A 14,881-nucleotide genomic window follows, 5' to 3' on the forward strand; every position below is an offset into this window, starting at 1 on the left:
CAGTGCGGCATGATGTTGTTCAGTGCGGCATGGTGTTGTTCAGTGCGGCATAATGTTGTTCAGTGCGGCATAATGTTGTTCAGTGCGGCATAATGTTGTTCAGTGCGGCATAATGTTGTTCAGTGCGGGATGGTGTTGTTCAGTGCGGCATGGTGTTGTTCAGTGCGGCATGGTGTTGTTCAGTGCGGCATGGTGTTGTTCAGTGCGGCATGGTGTTGTTCAGTGCGGCATGGTGTTGTTCAGTGCGGCATGGTGTTGTTCAGTGCGGGATGGTGTTGTTCAGTGCGGGATGGTGTTGTTCAGTGCGGGATGGTGTTGTTCAGTGCGGCATGGTGTTCAGTGCGGCATAATGTTGTTCAGTGCGGCATGGTGTTGTTCAGTGCGGCATGGTGTTGTTCAGTGCGGCATAATGTTGTTCAGTGCGGCATAATGTTGTTCAGTGCGGCACCTAGCACCTAGAAGGTAAATAAATAGGAAGGAAGGACTCACCGGTGACGTCGTCGCCCACGTCCAAGCGTTGTACTTTGTATTTTCATCCTTCTGACAGTGGAAAACATATAGCCAACAAACACCGTGGAACCTAAACGAATGAAAGAAAACTATCATTTGGCCACAACCAACATTCACAGATACAACACAATGTGATGTGCGGTGTTGAGGTTAAAGGTTGAGTGAAGGGCCCTCGTTTTAAACTACTTTTTTGAAAAGGAGTGGGAACAAGTAAGACGTATTTAATTTATTTATTGGGAAGTAGTAAGACTTATTAAATTTATTTAATCTACTTTTCTTCCCAGGCAAAATTTGATGTGCTGCAATTCCAAATTTCCAAAGTGAATGAAGGAATGAAATCCTTTAAATTATGATTTTGTATAAATACTAGGCATAAACACAAAATCTACGGCACAAAATGGGCAGACTTTACTTGTTTGAAAAGGACTGGTTACAAGACAGACTTTTTTAATTTATTTAATGGGAAGAAGACTTATTTAGTTTAATTGATCTATTTTTGTTCCCTGGCAAAATTCGATTTGCTGCAATTCCAAATTTCCAAAGTGAATGAAGGAATGAAGTCGTTTAAATTATGATTTTGTATAAATACTAGGCATAGACACAAAATTTACGGCACAAAACGGGCAGACTTTACTTGTTTGAAGAGGACTGGTTGCAAGACAGACTTTTCTGATTTATTTAATGGGAAGAAGACTTATTTAGTTTATTTAATCTCTTTTTGTTGCCTGGCAAAATTGGATTTGCTGAAATTGTATTTTGCCAAATCTTGACTTGAGACCTGATAGGAAGTATTAAACGCTCAGTTAAATCGATACAAGTTGGTAATAAGAGCGAGTAATGTTGGTTGAAGCGATGAATGAAGGTTAAAAGCAATTTAAATTATGACTTTGTATAAATACTAGATATTAACAGAACATCTACTGCGCAAAATGGGCAGAGTTTACTTGTTTGAGAAGGAGTGGCTTATTTAAGTCTAAGATTTATTTAATCTGTTTGTTCCCAGGCAAAATTGGATGTGATGCAATTCCAAATTTCACCACATGATGGTGCCAAATTTTGACTTCATAGGACATATTCAACACTTAACTATTATGTTCAAGGTAATCAGATTTGTTTATTATTCTAATGGCCTTTTCAAAACTATTCTGGATTACTACTTTGGATCTATTCTACATTACTTGGCAACAACATACTCTGTAACAGATTAGGCAGTATAATCACATATGTTAATTTGAGAGTGCCCACACTCAATCTACTTATCGTGATGTGTTAAATCAATTACTGTTAGACATTATTATTCTGATAATCTACCAAATCTTTGAATTGAAGAATTTGTGATTTAATTAATAGCTTGTTGTTATGTTCAGGGTAATCAGACTTGTATATAATTCTAATGGCCTTCTTTTGAAAACTATTCTGAATTACAACTTTGGATCTTATATTACTTTGCAACAATATACTCGGTGACAGATTAGGCAGTATAATCACATATGTTAACTTCAGTGCCCACACTGTATTTATTTATGGTTATTTGTTAAATCAAGTACTGTTAGACATGAAATAGGAAGTGTTTAACATAAATGTTATGGCTACTCACCGTTGTAGCTCGCTCCTGGTCAATGATACGAGCCTCTTCTTGCAGTGGAAAACTTGCAGCCAACAAACACCGTGGAACCTAAAGGAATGAAATTAAACATTAACATTTCGCCTGGACCAATATTCACACGTACAACGCAACGCGGCTACACTTCTGCTAGCGCCTCAGCTACACGTTGCTATTACAAACGTAAATCTCTTTAAACACAATGAGTGTTACTTACCGTGTACGCTGTAGACGGTCCAGTTGCAAGCAGAAAATAAAGATATTTCTGTTGATATTCGTCGTTGCTCAGTGGCTCACGGCCATCGCGCCAACAGATTTGAATTTTGGTGGAAGTTCAGCCAATTACGTCATATCCGCGGCACATGACTGCGACGTAATACCCGCTTATCTGAAACGGCAGTTAAAAGTAGAGTTACATCAAGTTTTCTTTTTTAATCAACGCAATCATTTACAACCGTTGACCAGAAAGAATCGTCGAAATTCGACGTTCCCCCCAAACGCCACACTCACTCGCTTTTCAGGGCAACAAAAGTACTTCTTTTTAAAAACGATTAGTTGTACTTACCGTGTACGCTCTGGACGGTCCAGTTGCAAGCAGTAAATAAAAATATTTCTCTCGTTAGTCGTATGTTACCATCCGCTGTGTCTTTGTCAACATCGCCATTTTCCTACTTCCTGTTGCGAGCCACGCCCACGGATTTAAATTCTGGCGGAAGAGCCCGCCCATTGGCGTCGTTTTCGCGTATAGCAAATCCGATTGGTTGGGAAGGGGGCGCGGTTATGCAGCCGAGGGGTCCTGTGATCGGTGGGATGTAAAGTAGGCGTCGACGTCACGTCCGCGTCACGTGACCACGACGTGGCAGACGTCATATAGCAACCGCTGTTTTGTTTAGTAGACTTACAGTTGTTATGCATTGACATAATGGCGCACACTCCAAATAGATTTAAATAAATTAAATAATTCTTCTGCCCACTCCCTTTTAAACAAGTTAACTCTCCCCGCGGATTTGAATTCCGGCGGAAGTTCTTACAGTTGTTACAGTGCCGTGAAAAAGTTTGTGAACCCTTAGGATTTTACAATATATTTGCATTTTTTTAAAGAAATAACGGAGACAAGTTCACAATAGTGTTACAGAATGGTGACACATTGCCATTATGGCTGAATACAAATTAATAGGACTATATTTTAACTATAAACACACAAGAATAACAAAATAATGAAAACGCAGTTGTGAATAAGTTTGTGAACCCTTGCCAACAGTCAGAGTTAATAGCTTGTTGCACCTCCTTTAGCAGCAATGACTTCTTGCAATCTTTTCTTGTAAGTACTGACGAGTCTCTCACATCGAGCTGGGGAGATTTTGGGCCACTCCTCCCTGCAGAACTGCTTCAGTTGTCCAAGGTTTGATGGTTTTCTTTGGTGCACTGCTTTTTTCAGGTCCGACCACAACATTTCTATCGGATTTAAGTCTGGACTTTGACTGGGCCACTCCAGAACATTGAATTTTTTCTTTTTGAGCCATTCCGATGTTGATTTACTTGCATGCTTTGGATCATTGTCCTGTTGCAGCATCCAGTTTCTTCCTAACTTGAGCTTCTTTACAGACGGTTTAACGTTTTCTTCCAGAATATTTTGGTAAACCTCGGAATTCATGATTCCTTCTATGATGGTAAGTTGCCCTGGTCCTGCTGCTGCAAAGCAGCCCCATACGAGTACTCGTCCTCCTCCATGTTTTACAGTAGGGATGAGGTGCTTTTGTTGATAAGCTGTGTTTGGTCGTCTCCAAACAAATCTGTTTTGATTTTGGCCAAAAAGTTCTATTTTAGATTCATCAGTCCATAAAATGTTGTTCCAAAATTCTTGAGGCTTTCCTATGTGCTCTTGAGCAAATTTTAACCGAGCTGCAATATTCTTTTTTGATAGTAATGGCTTCTTCCTTGCTACCCTTCCATGAAGGTTATTCTGAGCCAGTCTTTTTCTGATGGTGCTGTCATGAACTTCAATTCCTTTGCTTGAGAGAGATTTCTGAAGGTCTCTAGAGGTAAGTCTGGGGTTATCAGTGACTTCTCTCACCATCTCTCTTTCTGCTCTGCCTGTTATCTTCCTTGGACGACCAGATCTTCGAAGTGAAGTAGTTACTCCATGTTCTTGGTACTTGTAAATCACTTGTCTTACAGTTGAAACATGTAGCTGCAGATCTTTGGCTATGGTTTTGTAACCTTTTCCAGATTTGTGAGCTGCAATTATTGCTCCTCTGTGGTCTGGAGACAGCTCTTTAGATCTTCCCATTGCTAGATTTGTAATGTTTGTGTCCACGCAGGTATAGCTCTACTAAATGACAAGTACATTCAGGTGAGTATACAACAAGTGTGGCTTTAAGGTCTGTCAAGTCACATGAAATTACCCGAAGTCATCTAGTATTGAAAGACATGTCACACAGTCAGTTTTAACTTCTATAGGTGGAAAGGTTCACAAACTTATTCACACCTGTGTTTTGATTTTTTTGCTATTTTCTTATGCTTCCTGTTAAAACAGGGTTTTGCAGATTTGTGTCAATGCTAACTAGCCTTGTGTCAATATCCTGTAACACTTTTGTAAACTTGTCACCGTCATTTCTTTAAAAAAAGTGCAAATATATTGTAAAATCCTAAGGGTTCACAAACTTTTTCACGGCACTGTATGCGTTGACATAATGGCGCACTGGTTAGCATGTCCACCTCTTAAGCATGATGTTGCGGGTTCGACGCCTGATCAATGTTAGCATGGAGTGAGCTGAAGTGCATGGCGCTGAAGATTTGAATCTTTGAAATGCGCTGAGGTCTGACGTATCAGGCAGAATGGTTTGCCATCACGTTCAACAAAAAATAGAAACTTTCCCACTCTGATAAAAACGTCCTGTGTTCATCTACATATTTTCGTTTTGCTGTGCATCTTTTCCCTGCCATTTCGAGAGCCCAATTGACACTAATAGTTTACTGGAATGTGTTTGCCCATCCTACTTTGTGGAATTTCACCACATGCGCTTTTGACGAAAATACTAAATTGAACTCAAGTGAAGCCAACACGCACAACCCCCCCCCCCCCCCCCACACACACACACACACACCTACACACACACACACAAATGTTGATATGAACATAAAAGAGCCGCATGCGGTTCGGGAGTTGCGGCTTGGCCAAACCTGTACTATACAACTTTATTTGTGTAAAATTTTCACAACAGCTGTCACACAAACAAAGCGGGAAAAACCGAAGACGTGCGTGTTCCGCCCACGCTGGATTTATTTGCACCTTTGAAAAGACACCGTATTGCCGCAGATGTGGCAAAGAGTACTTTTGGGCATCTGAGACGGAAGGATGTCCAAAGCATCACGTCACCTGCTCTGGTAGGAATGGTGGTGGGACGTTGAGGTCAACCGCTTTGGGGTTGGCTGAATCTTTGGTCGCAGGATGCCACACACTTGAAGACAGAAGCAGAAAAGCAGAGCTAAATGCAAAATGTACTCACCGGTGACTCCAATTTTTTCCCCCCCTGAAGAAATGGATGGACGGGTGGCCCCGGCTGGCCGGTGGGACTCTTGTTATTCTGACCCTTTTTAGTGCGCGTTTGGGGCAACAACCGTTTTTTGTGGCGCTCTCTTCTGGTTCAAGAGTGCCCTGCATGTGAATTTGCCTTTCCTGCCTTCTGATTGGATGAGCGCCGGTGTGACGCGGTGCCTCTGTCACCGTGGCGGGGGGTATACGTCGGCATCGGAGCGTCTGCCAACGTCTGAGACCGGCTGGCAGTGTATCGGAGGTGTCGAGTGCGGTGCCGCTGGAGCTCACTCACCAGCTGGTGTTAGGGCCACAGAATGAAGGCCAAGGAGAAGACTAGAAAGAGAAACAGAAACTTCTCCTCCAATTGTTTGATTTGTCTCTTCTGAGCTTCGATGAATTCTTTCAGCTCTTTGTTCCTCTAGGACGGACAAATGGAAAGTAGCCTTCAAAAGCCAGTAAGCGTGCAAGTAAGTGCCGGGCTGGCTTTGGGCCCTTACCTGTTGCGCGCTGTGCAGCAGATCCATTCTCTCTTGGAGGATGCAAGCGTCGCGCTCCCTCAACTCCCACATCAGGGCTCGCTTCCATTGGTCCACGGCGCTCCTAAGCTCTTGTCTCTGATCCGCCGTCAGCACGTCATTCACGCCAGCGTGGCTGGCTTTTTCGCCGTCCGTGGCGGGGCAGTCCCGCTGCGGTAGCGCCTCGTACAACATGGCCTCCAGCTCCATGATCCTCTGGGCCGCAATCCTCGTCCATCAGTGGTCCGGCGGGAGATTTGAGGGCGGCTTACCTTATGAGCCTGGTCCATGGAACGCTTCCTGAAGTCCAACTCTTCATCCAGGTAGCCCTTCTGGTTGCAGAACATATCCCAGCACAGCTCAAGGTCAGAATTGTTGGGGCACATTGCCCCGAGTTCCCCTTGGCTGATGTCGCGTGTCTGTCTACCTTCTCACTTTCAATGTCCAACATCTTCTGTTGAAGTGCTGACTTGGTCACTTTGATGTATTCTAACCACTGAGGAAAGGCTGCTGTCACATAAGCAGAATGCGAGAGCGTGCGTGGACGTGCGCGTTACCTTCTCGGCTAGGGTGGGAAGGGTCCTGGCGTGAATCACGACCACCTGCTCCTCGTTGGTGAGATTCTGCAAGAGCCCAAAGGCACAGCGTCAACAAGGTTCTTTCAGCGCAAAGCCTTCCAAAAGTCACATTTGAGCCGCCGAGTCTCGTGGAGTGCGAACATAAGGAGTTCGACATACACTTACGCCGTTATCGCCCAGGATGTCCAGCTTCTTCATCAGATCACTGATGACGATGTCCTGGGGAAAGGCGCAAGGAGCAATGTAAGGTGTTCTGGGACCTCAGGTTAAGGTTAGGGTTGCGAGGGACGCCTTACGTACGCTCACGCCGTCGGCCTCGCAGTAGATCTGCAAAGGGCTGAGGCCGTCTGGGAAACGGACTTGCAGAAACTTCAAGACGGGGGAGCGCCACTCCCTCTCCTGAAAGGCAGAGGCATGCATCCGTCCGTCCGTCCGTCCGTCCGTCCGTCCGTCCGTCCGTCCGTCCGTCACATCTCTGGCCTCAACACGCTTGTGCGAGTCTTCCCACCTCCAGCTCCAGGATGCGGAACTCAAGCAGTTCGTTTTGGTCTCGGATATCCTGGATGTGCTCTTTCAGACGCGCTTCTTCCGCCTCCATCCGCCTGACCTGAAAAGACAGTCAGACCTCATCTGCAGGGCTTCCGGACGGGTGTGACGCCAAGCGACTCCGCCCAGCGCCTTTCTTTCCGTCACCTTTTCGGCCAACTGCTGATTGCTCTGACGCAGCAGCTGCTTCTCCTCCACCCACTTGACATTCTAGAAGAGACAAACGCGTGGACAGCTTTGGAATGTTGTGTCATTTTCATCCACAAATTCTTTGGTTGACTGGAAAATGACATTTGCTTTTCTCCGCATTTTCCCAGCCACGTTCGGGGGGGGGGGGGGGGGGGGGGTTGTTCCAGTAATGCCAGACGAATGAGTGACTGAAGAATGTAGCTATTTTGTCTGAGAAAAAGGTGTGCTCATTGATAAGCTTACCTGTCCTTGTTGCTTCAGCGCTGACTCCAGATCTGCTACTCTGCTTTGATAGTGACCCATTTCTACTGTCATGTAACATGGGGGGAAGAGATGGTGCAAATGGTAAAATATGGATTGTTCACAGGAATAAATTGGCAGAGCTGAAATTCCAAATTTGTCCAAAAGATGGCGCCAGACCAAAACATGAGACCAAAAAAGGGGCCAAAATAAGCTAAGCAAGTTAAAATAGAAATAAAACAGGAACACGGTGTCGGATTGTGAGTCACGCATGGACGCACAAATGTGATTTTTACTTTTTGATTTCTTTGCTTGGCTAAAAATGTATTCTGTAACAGCTTAAAGCAATATTGTTAGTCAATTCGATCAAGGGACCCGTCACTATGAGAATAGTGGCGTGACATAAATTGTTTGGAGAAGCACAAATGTGATTTTTACTTCTTGATTTCTTTGCTTGGCTAAAAATTGATTCCCTCTTTCATGAACTGTGTTTTGCAATCGAATTGTTCTGGGATTGAATGATTTTATTAACACGGGTATCAGTGGGTGAAATTGTTCGGTTTCTGGAGTGATTAAGATTTGTAATTCTATTTCATGTTTCTTCAATAAATGTGTTGTGTATATTCATCTACTTTGTTGTGCGCTGATTTGTACTGAATGTACAATCGATGGTTCGGGGTTGATTTGACAATTTGATTAATGTGCGGGGGGTTATTATGGTATAACATAGGACCGTAATAAATAAAAGTAACATCAGACAATTTTAGAGAATTGAATAACTTTCGTAGTTATTTGAGACACGAGTGAATTTCAATCCGTTTGAAAGTTTGCTTCGTCTGAATAAATTAACGGAAGTGTTTGAATCGGATTATCGGTTTGGTGTAGAACTGAAAGTAATTTAATTATTTGAAGGGCGCAGGCCCGTTTCCCCTTTTGACGGGCCGCGTAAAAAGTAACTCCGAACATGTTAGAGAATTAAATAACCTTCGTAGATATTTAAGGGAAGAGTGAATTTCGTCAAAAGTGAATTCGTTTGAAAATTTACTTCCTCTAAATAAAATAACGACGATGGTTAAAATAGATCATTTGAGTTGGTGAAGGATAAAAGTATTTCGATTGTCCGTCGGGCGCGGCCCAGTTCTTAATTTTGTCGGGCCGCGTCAAAAGTTAAACAGGACACGATCGAAAAATAGACTTGCCTTCCAAATTAATTACTGGGCAAATCTAAATAGAGTAAGACATTTTTATTCGTTTTAAGAAAGTTGTTATTCTTTTTAAAGCAATCAAGTGGGGTGAAGCACGCCGACAGTTAAGTGCTAGATCTACATATAAGAAGTTTGAATTAATAACGTAAAGTGCATTAATTTTCTCCTTAAATGCTATTATTGTCACACTTTTATTAATTCGATTCTCTTTCGAATAAACAAGTTGGTCGGCTCGCTGCTTGAGCGACCAAGTAGAACGGACCCATATCAACATTTACTTCGGCAAAACTAGTGCTAGGGTGCGCTATACAAACGAATCCCTGAGGTCTTAACAAAGACATCTAAAAATATCCGTAACATAATAAGAACTTCAAACATTAGCGGGGAGCCATCAATACGATGCGGTCACTTCGAAGTCTTGCCTCGAATTGAGTTACTCGGCTCGAGCTTAGGGTGACTTGAGAGGGATTGGCGTCGTACAGAAATTAGATTGATTCCGGTGGAGTTAATTTAACTCGGGTGGTTAGATTACGGACGAATCTCCGAACCCGGCTAAGACAAACCCGTTACCGGGAAGCCGGGGGCACCTTATTGAAAGAGGTGCGTTTGACACTATCATCAGCTTTTCTCTGGTCTGAAAGGAGGAGGAGGGAGGCTCCTCCTCCTCCTTTCAGACCAGAGAACACCCGAGGCTGGGTGAGAACGGGGAGGCTGCGACCCGGCCGGGGGTTGCGGGAAGGGGCGCCACCTTGATCTCCTTCTCGGCGTCGTAGTCCCCTCCGCTGGTCTGGGCTAGCAGAGCGTAGGCTCGTTGCAGCGCTTGATATTCTTGCGTCAGCTGGCGGTAGCGAAGCTCCGCCTCCTCATGCACACACCAATGCAACACAGCACTAGTACCAGAATCAGTCAGACCGGCGACAAAGCACCCGCGACGCAAAGACGAGTCCGATTCCAGGCTGAAGAGGAATGTTTGGCGCCAATACGCTGGCAGAAATGGCGGGCTACCTCTTCGGGTTCCGTGTCGGGGGTTCTGTCGGTGTGAAAAGACAAGGACGATCCGTCCGAGTCCACCAACACGTCTTCGTCGTAGCCGTAAAATGTTTCGATGACCTGCGGGCGCGGAAGCAAACATCTCTCTGAACAAACTGAAGCGACACCTCACGATGAATCGACGAGAGGAACGATAGCGAGAAAAAGGCCATTTCATCTTGCGCAACACCAAGCAGCCGCAAACAAACAGACTCACCTTGCAGGACCTCACGCTTTGTTCCTCCTCAGAGATTGTCGACGTCGGTATCGTAGCAGCAAATCTCTCTCCTGTCGACACAAATAATCCGCCTTTGAGATTCTTTGGATGCAAAGGGAACGAACGGCTCCGGCGCAGAAACAAACGCGACTCACGATGACATTTCTGACATGAGCTCCTGTCTCCAGAGCCTGAAAAACCCGTCACCGGCGATGATTGGAGGGACGCTCGTCTTTTCCAAAAGTGACAACTACAGGGTGTGTCAGGGTTTTCCAGATTATCTTTATCGTATGATTATGTTGCTTTGACTTTGACTGCAACCTGTAATAAATAATATTATTTATCCCTTATTTATCCTTATCGCTTATCCCTTCCTACACAAAGTCGTAAAACATCCCTTGCTATGTTTTGACTAGAGGTCAAGGGCTTTCTCTATTCAATCCACTCTTACACCCACCCTGTTTCTCTTAATAAAAATGCTCGTGCAGGAGCCGAGAGTCAGACTTCATTCGTACAACGGATGGACTCTCCACCTGCAGGTGTCCAAAAGAACTTACTTGTCTCCCGTGTGGTTCTTGCAAAATAAGTTGGAGCGAGCGCAACTCTAACAGGGTGCATTTTGCCACTAGCTGCCTACGGACAATGACGTCGCGCTCGCGGCTCATGGTTGACGGGCTGAGCAGCCGGGCGAGTCCGTCGTTTTCAGCGCACAGCGACTGGCAAAGGCGCTGACAAAACGGGAGCTTTGAGCTGCTGAAAACGGCAAAACAAGTCTAAAGCGTGTTCAAACGCGTGCGCACAATGCTCCTGCTTGAAAGGTCGGAATTTAAGGGGCCAATTTTTTGGATGGCGGCCGCCGGCCAAGCTTTGGACGGAAAAGGTTTCCTGGCGACAGCGAGCGAGCGCGGCGCTGCCGTACGTGCACCGAGTCACCTGCCTGAAGACCTTGGACAAGTCGTCGATGATGTGCCGCTGCTCCACAACTTGAAGGAACTCCATTTCACCGTCCTGCTGGCCGCAACCGCGCTCCAGGTCATTGAGCGAACTAGGCCTTCTCTGTGGAACACAAATGCAGTGGACTCTGTTGGCACGCCGCCGTTGTCCGCGTCGACTTACCAAGCTTGCCATCTCCTCGTTCTCCTGGGTGACAAAGCGCACTTTGTTTTCAAGGCGACACAGCACCAGTGAGAGTTCTTCATTCTTCCTGCTCAGGCGTTTGTTTTTGTACAGGAGTGGCAGAAACTGGCTTTCTGTTTCTCTCAGTCGCTTAAGCTGCAAGCATGAAGTGCGGGATGCGAAAGACGCACAACACGCGGGCCAGAACGTATCCATTCCTTTTGCATCGGTTTGAACGGAATCGTGGCTTTGGCTCCCAATAAAAGACATCTACCAGGCAACCGACTCGCCGCGCCGCTCAACTAATAAGCAAGCGCAATGGGTGCCTTGCTGGATGGCGCGCATCAAACGTAGCGCAAACCTTCAAGCGTGCCGTCAATAAATTACCAGTTCATTGCGCTCTTCAGAAAGCAGGGCGTTTCGATCCTCCAGTTTCCTGATGACTGCGCTGAGCTCAGCGATTTTCAGATGAAACCTTCGCGTGTCCCGATCCTCCTGAGACTGAAAACGCCCCGCAACACACACACACAACCACTCGTTCAAAGTTCAAAACTGTTTTTGTGCTACCTTCCTCCAGCAACGAACTAAGTCATGCGTACTGCAAGTGTGTGATGAGGTGGCTTACGCTATGAAGAGGATTGCTAGTAGCGCCGTTGACCCCACTTCCAGGGTAGTTTAGGCCCGCCCTTTGGGAATCCCTCAGGGCAGCGATCTGCTGCTCGGCAGCCTGAGTCTGCAGCTGAAGGCGGTGGACGTGGCCGGCCCCAGGGATTTATCCAAAACACTAACCGCTCTGTCTTTCAGCTTGATCTCATCCATCTGGATGTACAAACGGGGAGCGCTCAGGCAGGCGGGCAAACTCATTTGCCAGAATTGTGACAAAAACAAAGAGAGCAACCGGCCAATTTTTATCTTGAATCGACTAGAACACCATTGCTGTGACAAAAGCGAAGCGAGCAACCGGACATTTTCTTCTTGTGAAATAGAATAGAATAGAATGCCTTAGGTGTCATTGCACTGCAGGTATACAACGAAATTGGGAACATAGCCACGCACCGCGCATCTGATCAGTCCTACCAGTCGGCGGATCTCCCTCTCGCAGTCTCTCTTGGTTCGGCTCAGCTCCTCCCGATGCTGGTGATGAGCCGATCGGAGCTCGGCCGCTCGGGACTGCCAGGCCTGCTGGGCCGCTGCCAGGGCTTCTTCCGCGCTCCTGGTGGAGGCGACACCGCTCGGTCTCCCGACACCGCCGCGTCTCCTCCACTTCCGCCAGCAAAGCGCCCCCGCTCCTCACCTGAGCAGACATTGCGCCACATCGGGCCGTTGAGACCGCAACGGAGCGCCGCGACGCTTACTGGGGACAAGCTACACAATACGGTAGCGGCCGCATCGGAGCCCGACGTGGCGTGCGGATAGTCAGACACGGATTGAGCGGATCACCTTGTCCATGGAGCCGTCCCTCAGGCTGAGGACCAAGGCATTCAGTCGCTGGATCTCTCCATCTTTGATTTTGATCACTCTCATCAGCTCCATTTCATGCTGCCGCAGTAATGTCTCCCTGGTAACGGCTAACTCTTTCTGCTTCTCCTCATGGAGTTTGCTTTTGAGTTCCGTCATGGCAGTGGTGGCACGGTGGTGCTCCGCCCGCAGGTCCTGACTTCTCTCTCTCTCCAGACAGCTGACCTGACATGACTTTATTGTCATCTTGTCTGCACATGGTGCATACAAAACGAAATTTCGTTGCACACGGCTTACAACAAAGTAGTGATATTGCAGTTGAATAGAAGTAACATATCCTATGAAAATATATATATACATATACTGTATATATATATATATTACAAATAAGTATAAAGTGCAGCAGTGCTAATTATGCAATAGTGCAAGTAGGCAAAACAGTATTCAAGAGTGTGCAGAGGAATGCTAAACCATGTATTAAACTTCTATTTAAAGGGTTTACACAAGTTCAGTAAAGTTGGTAGTGCGAGATAGTGCAAGATAGAGGTCCGTAGTGTCATAAAGTACAGTTCTGTGAATGTGTGATGCAGAGTTCAGTTTAGAGCTCAACAGTTCTAATGTTCAACAGTCTGATGACAGCAGGGAAAAAGCTGTTGCAGAACCTGGTGGACCTGCAGCGGATTGTGCGAAACCTCTTCCCAGAGGGCAGCAGGGAGAACAGTCCATGGTGGGGGTGTGATGGGTCATTGATGATGTTACGGGCACGGGACATGCAGCGCTGAGATGAAATGTCCTGAATGGAGGGAAGAGGAGCCCCTATGATCCTCTCTGCTGTCCTCACCACTCTCCTCACGTTCTTCCAATCGGAGGCGGTGCAGCCTCCACACCACACAGAGAGTCAGCTTGTCAGAATGCTCTCTATGGTGCTCCTGTAGAACGTCCTCATGATGGGTGGGGGCAGGTGGGCTCTCCTCATCCTCCGCAGGAAGTACAAGCGCTTCTGTGCCCTCTTGATCAGTGCCGTAGTGTTCATAGTCCAGGTGAGGTCTTCTGTGATGTGGACCCCCAGGAATTTGGTGCTGCTGACCACCTCCACAGCTTAGCTGTTGATGATCAGTGGAGCGTGGTGAGGCTGGTTTTTCCTGAAGTCGACGATGATCTCCTTCATCTTCTCCACATTCAGGATCAGGCTGTTGTCTCTGCACCAGCCCACCAGCTGCTCCACCTCCTCTCTGTAGTCCAGGTCGTTGTTGTCTCTGATGAGCCCCACCACCGTTGTGTCGTCTGCGAACTTCACGATGTGATTGGTGGTGAACCTGGGGACGCAGTCGTGTGTCATCAGGGTGAACAGCAGGGGGCTCAGGACGCAGCCCTGAGGGGAGCCTGTGCTGAGGGTGATGACATCAGAGGTGTTCTGTCCGACCCGGACTGACTGAGGTCTGTTGGTGAGGAAGTCTAGCAGCCAGTTGCGAAGGGGGGTGTTGAAGCCCAGGTGTTCCAATTTTCCTACTAGATGCTGTGGGATGATGGTGTTAAACGCTGAGCTGAAGTCCAGGAACAGCATCCGAACATGGGTGTTCTTCTCCTCCAGGTGAGCCAGGCTCAGGTGAAGAACGGAGGAGATGGCGTCCTGAGTGGAGCGGTTTTGCCGGTCGGCAAACTGGAACGGGTCAAATAATGGGGGTAGTCTGGAAACGATGTGATCTTTAAGCAGCCTTTCGAAGCACTTCATCATGACCGGAGTCATTGCAACAGGCCGGTAATCATTAAATGAGGTGATTTGAGGTTTCTTCGGCACCGGAATGATGGAGGCAGTCTTAAAGCACGCTGGCACTGTGGCTTGGCCCAGCGAGGTGTTAAAAATGTCTGTGATGACCCCAGCCAGCTGACTTGCACATTCCCTGAACACACGCCCAGGAATGTTGTCGGGGCCAGGGGCCTTACGGGGGTTGACTCTCCTCAGGGTCTTCAACACATCGGCGGAGTCAAGGCAGAGTACCTCCTATTCCTGATGGGGGACAGTTTTAACTGCTGGAGTGCCGTTTAGTGCCTCGAACCTCCCAAAGAAGTTATTTAGACCATTTAGAAAGTCAGCATCAACTTCACCCACCGGGGGGGGAGGGTGAGTTGTAGTCTG

At 46.8% G+C, this 14,881-nt stretch overlaps 1 long non-coding RNA gene across 1 annotated transcript; it reads right to left on the bottom strand.

The window, feature by feature from the left end:
* Positions 1-495: 495 nt before the first annotated feature.
* LOC137840046 (uncharacterized) lies at positions 496-2,524 on the bottom strand. Its single transcript, XR_011086436.1, has 3 exons — positions 2,331-2,524; positions 2,108-2,185; positions 496-580 (listed from the first exon to the last, which is right to left on the bottom strand). It is a non-coding gene; the product is annotated as an uncharacterized lncRNA (long non-coding RNA).
* Positions 2,525-14,881: the final 12,357 nt, after the last annotated feature.

Source organism: Syngnathus scovelli, unplaced genomic scaffold (assembly GCF_024217435.2).
Source record: "Syngnathus scovelli strain Florida unplaced genomic scaffold, RoL_Ssco_1.2 HiC_scaffold_50, whole genome shotgun sequence".
Lineage (NCBI taxonomy): Eukaryota > Metazoa > Chordata > Actinopteri > Syngnathiformes > Syngnathidae > Syngnathus > Syngnathus scovelli.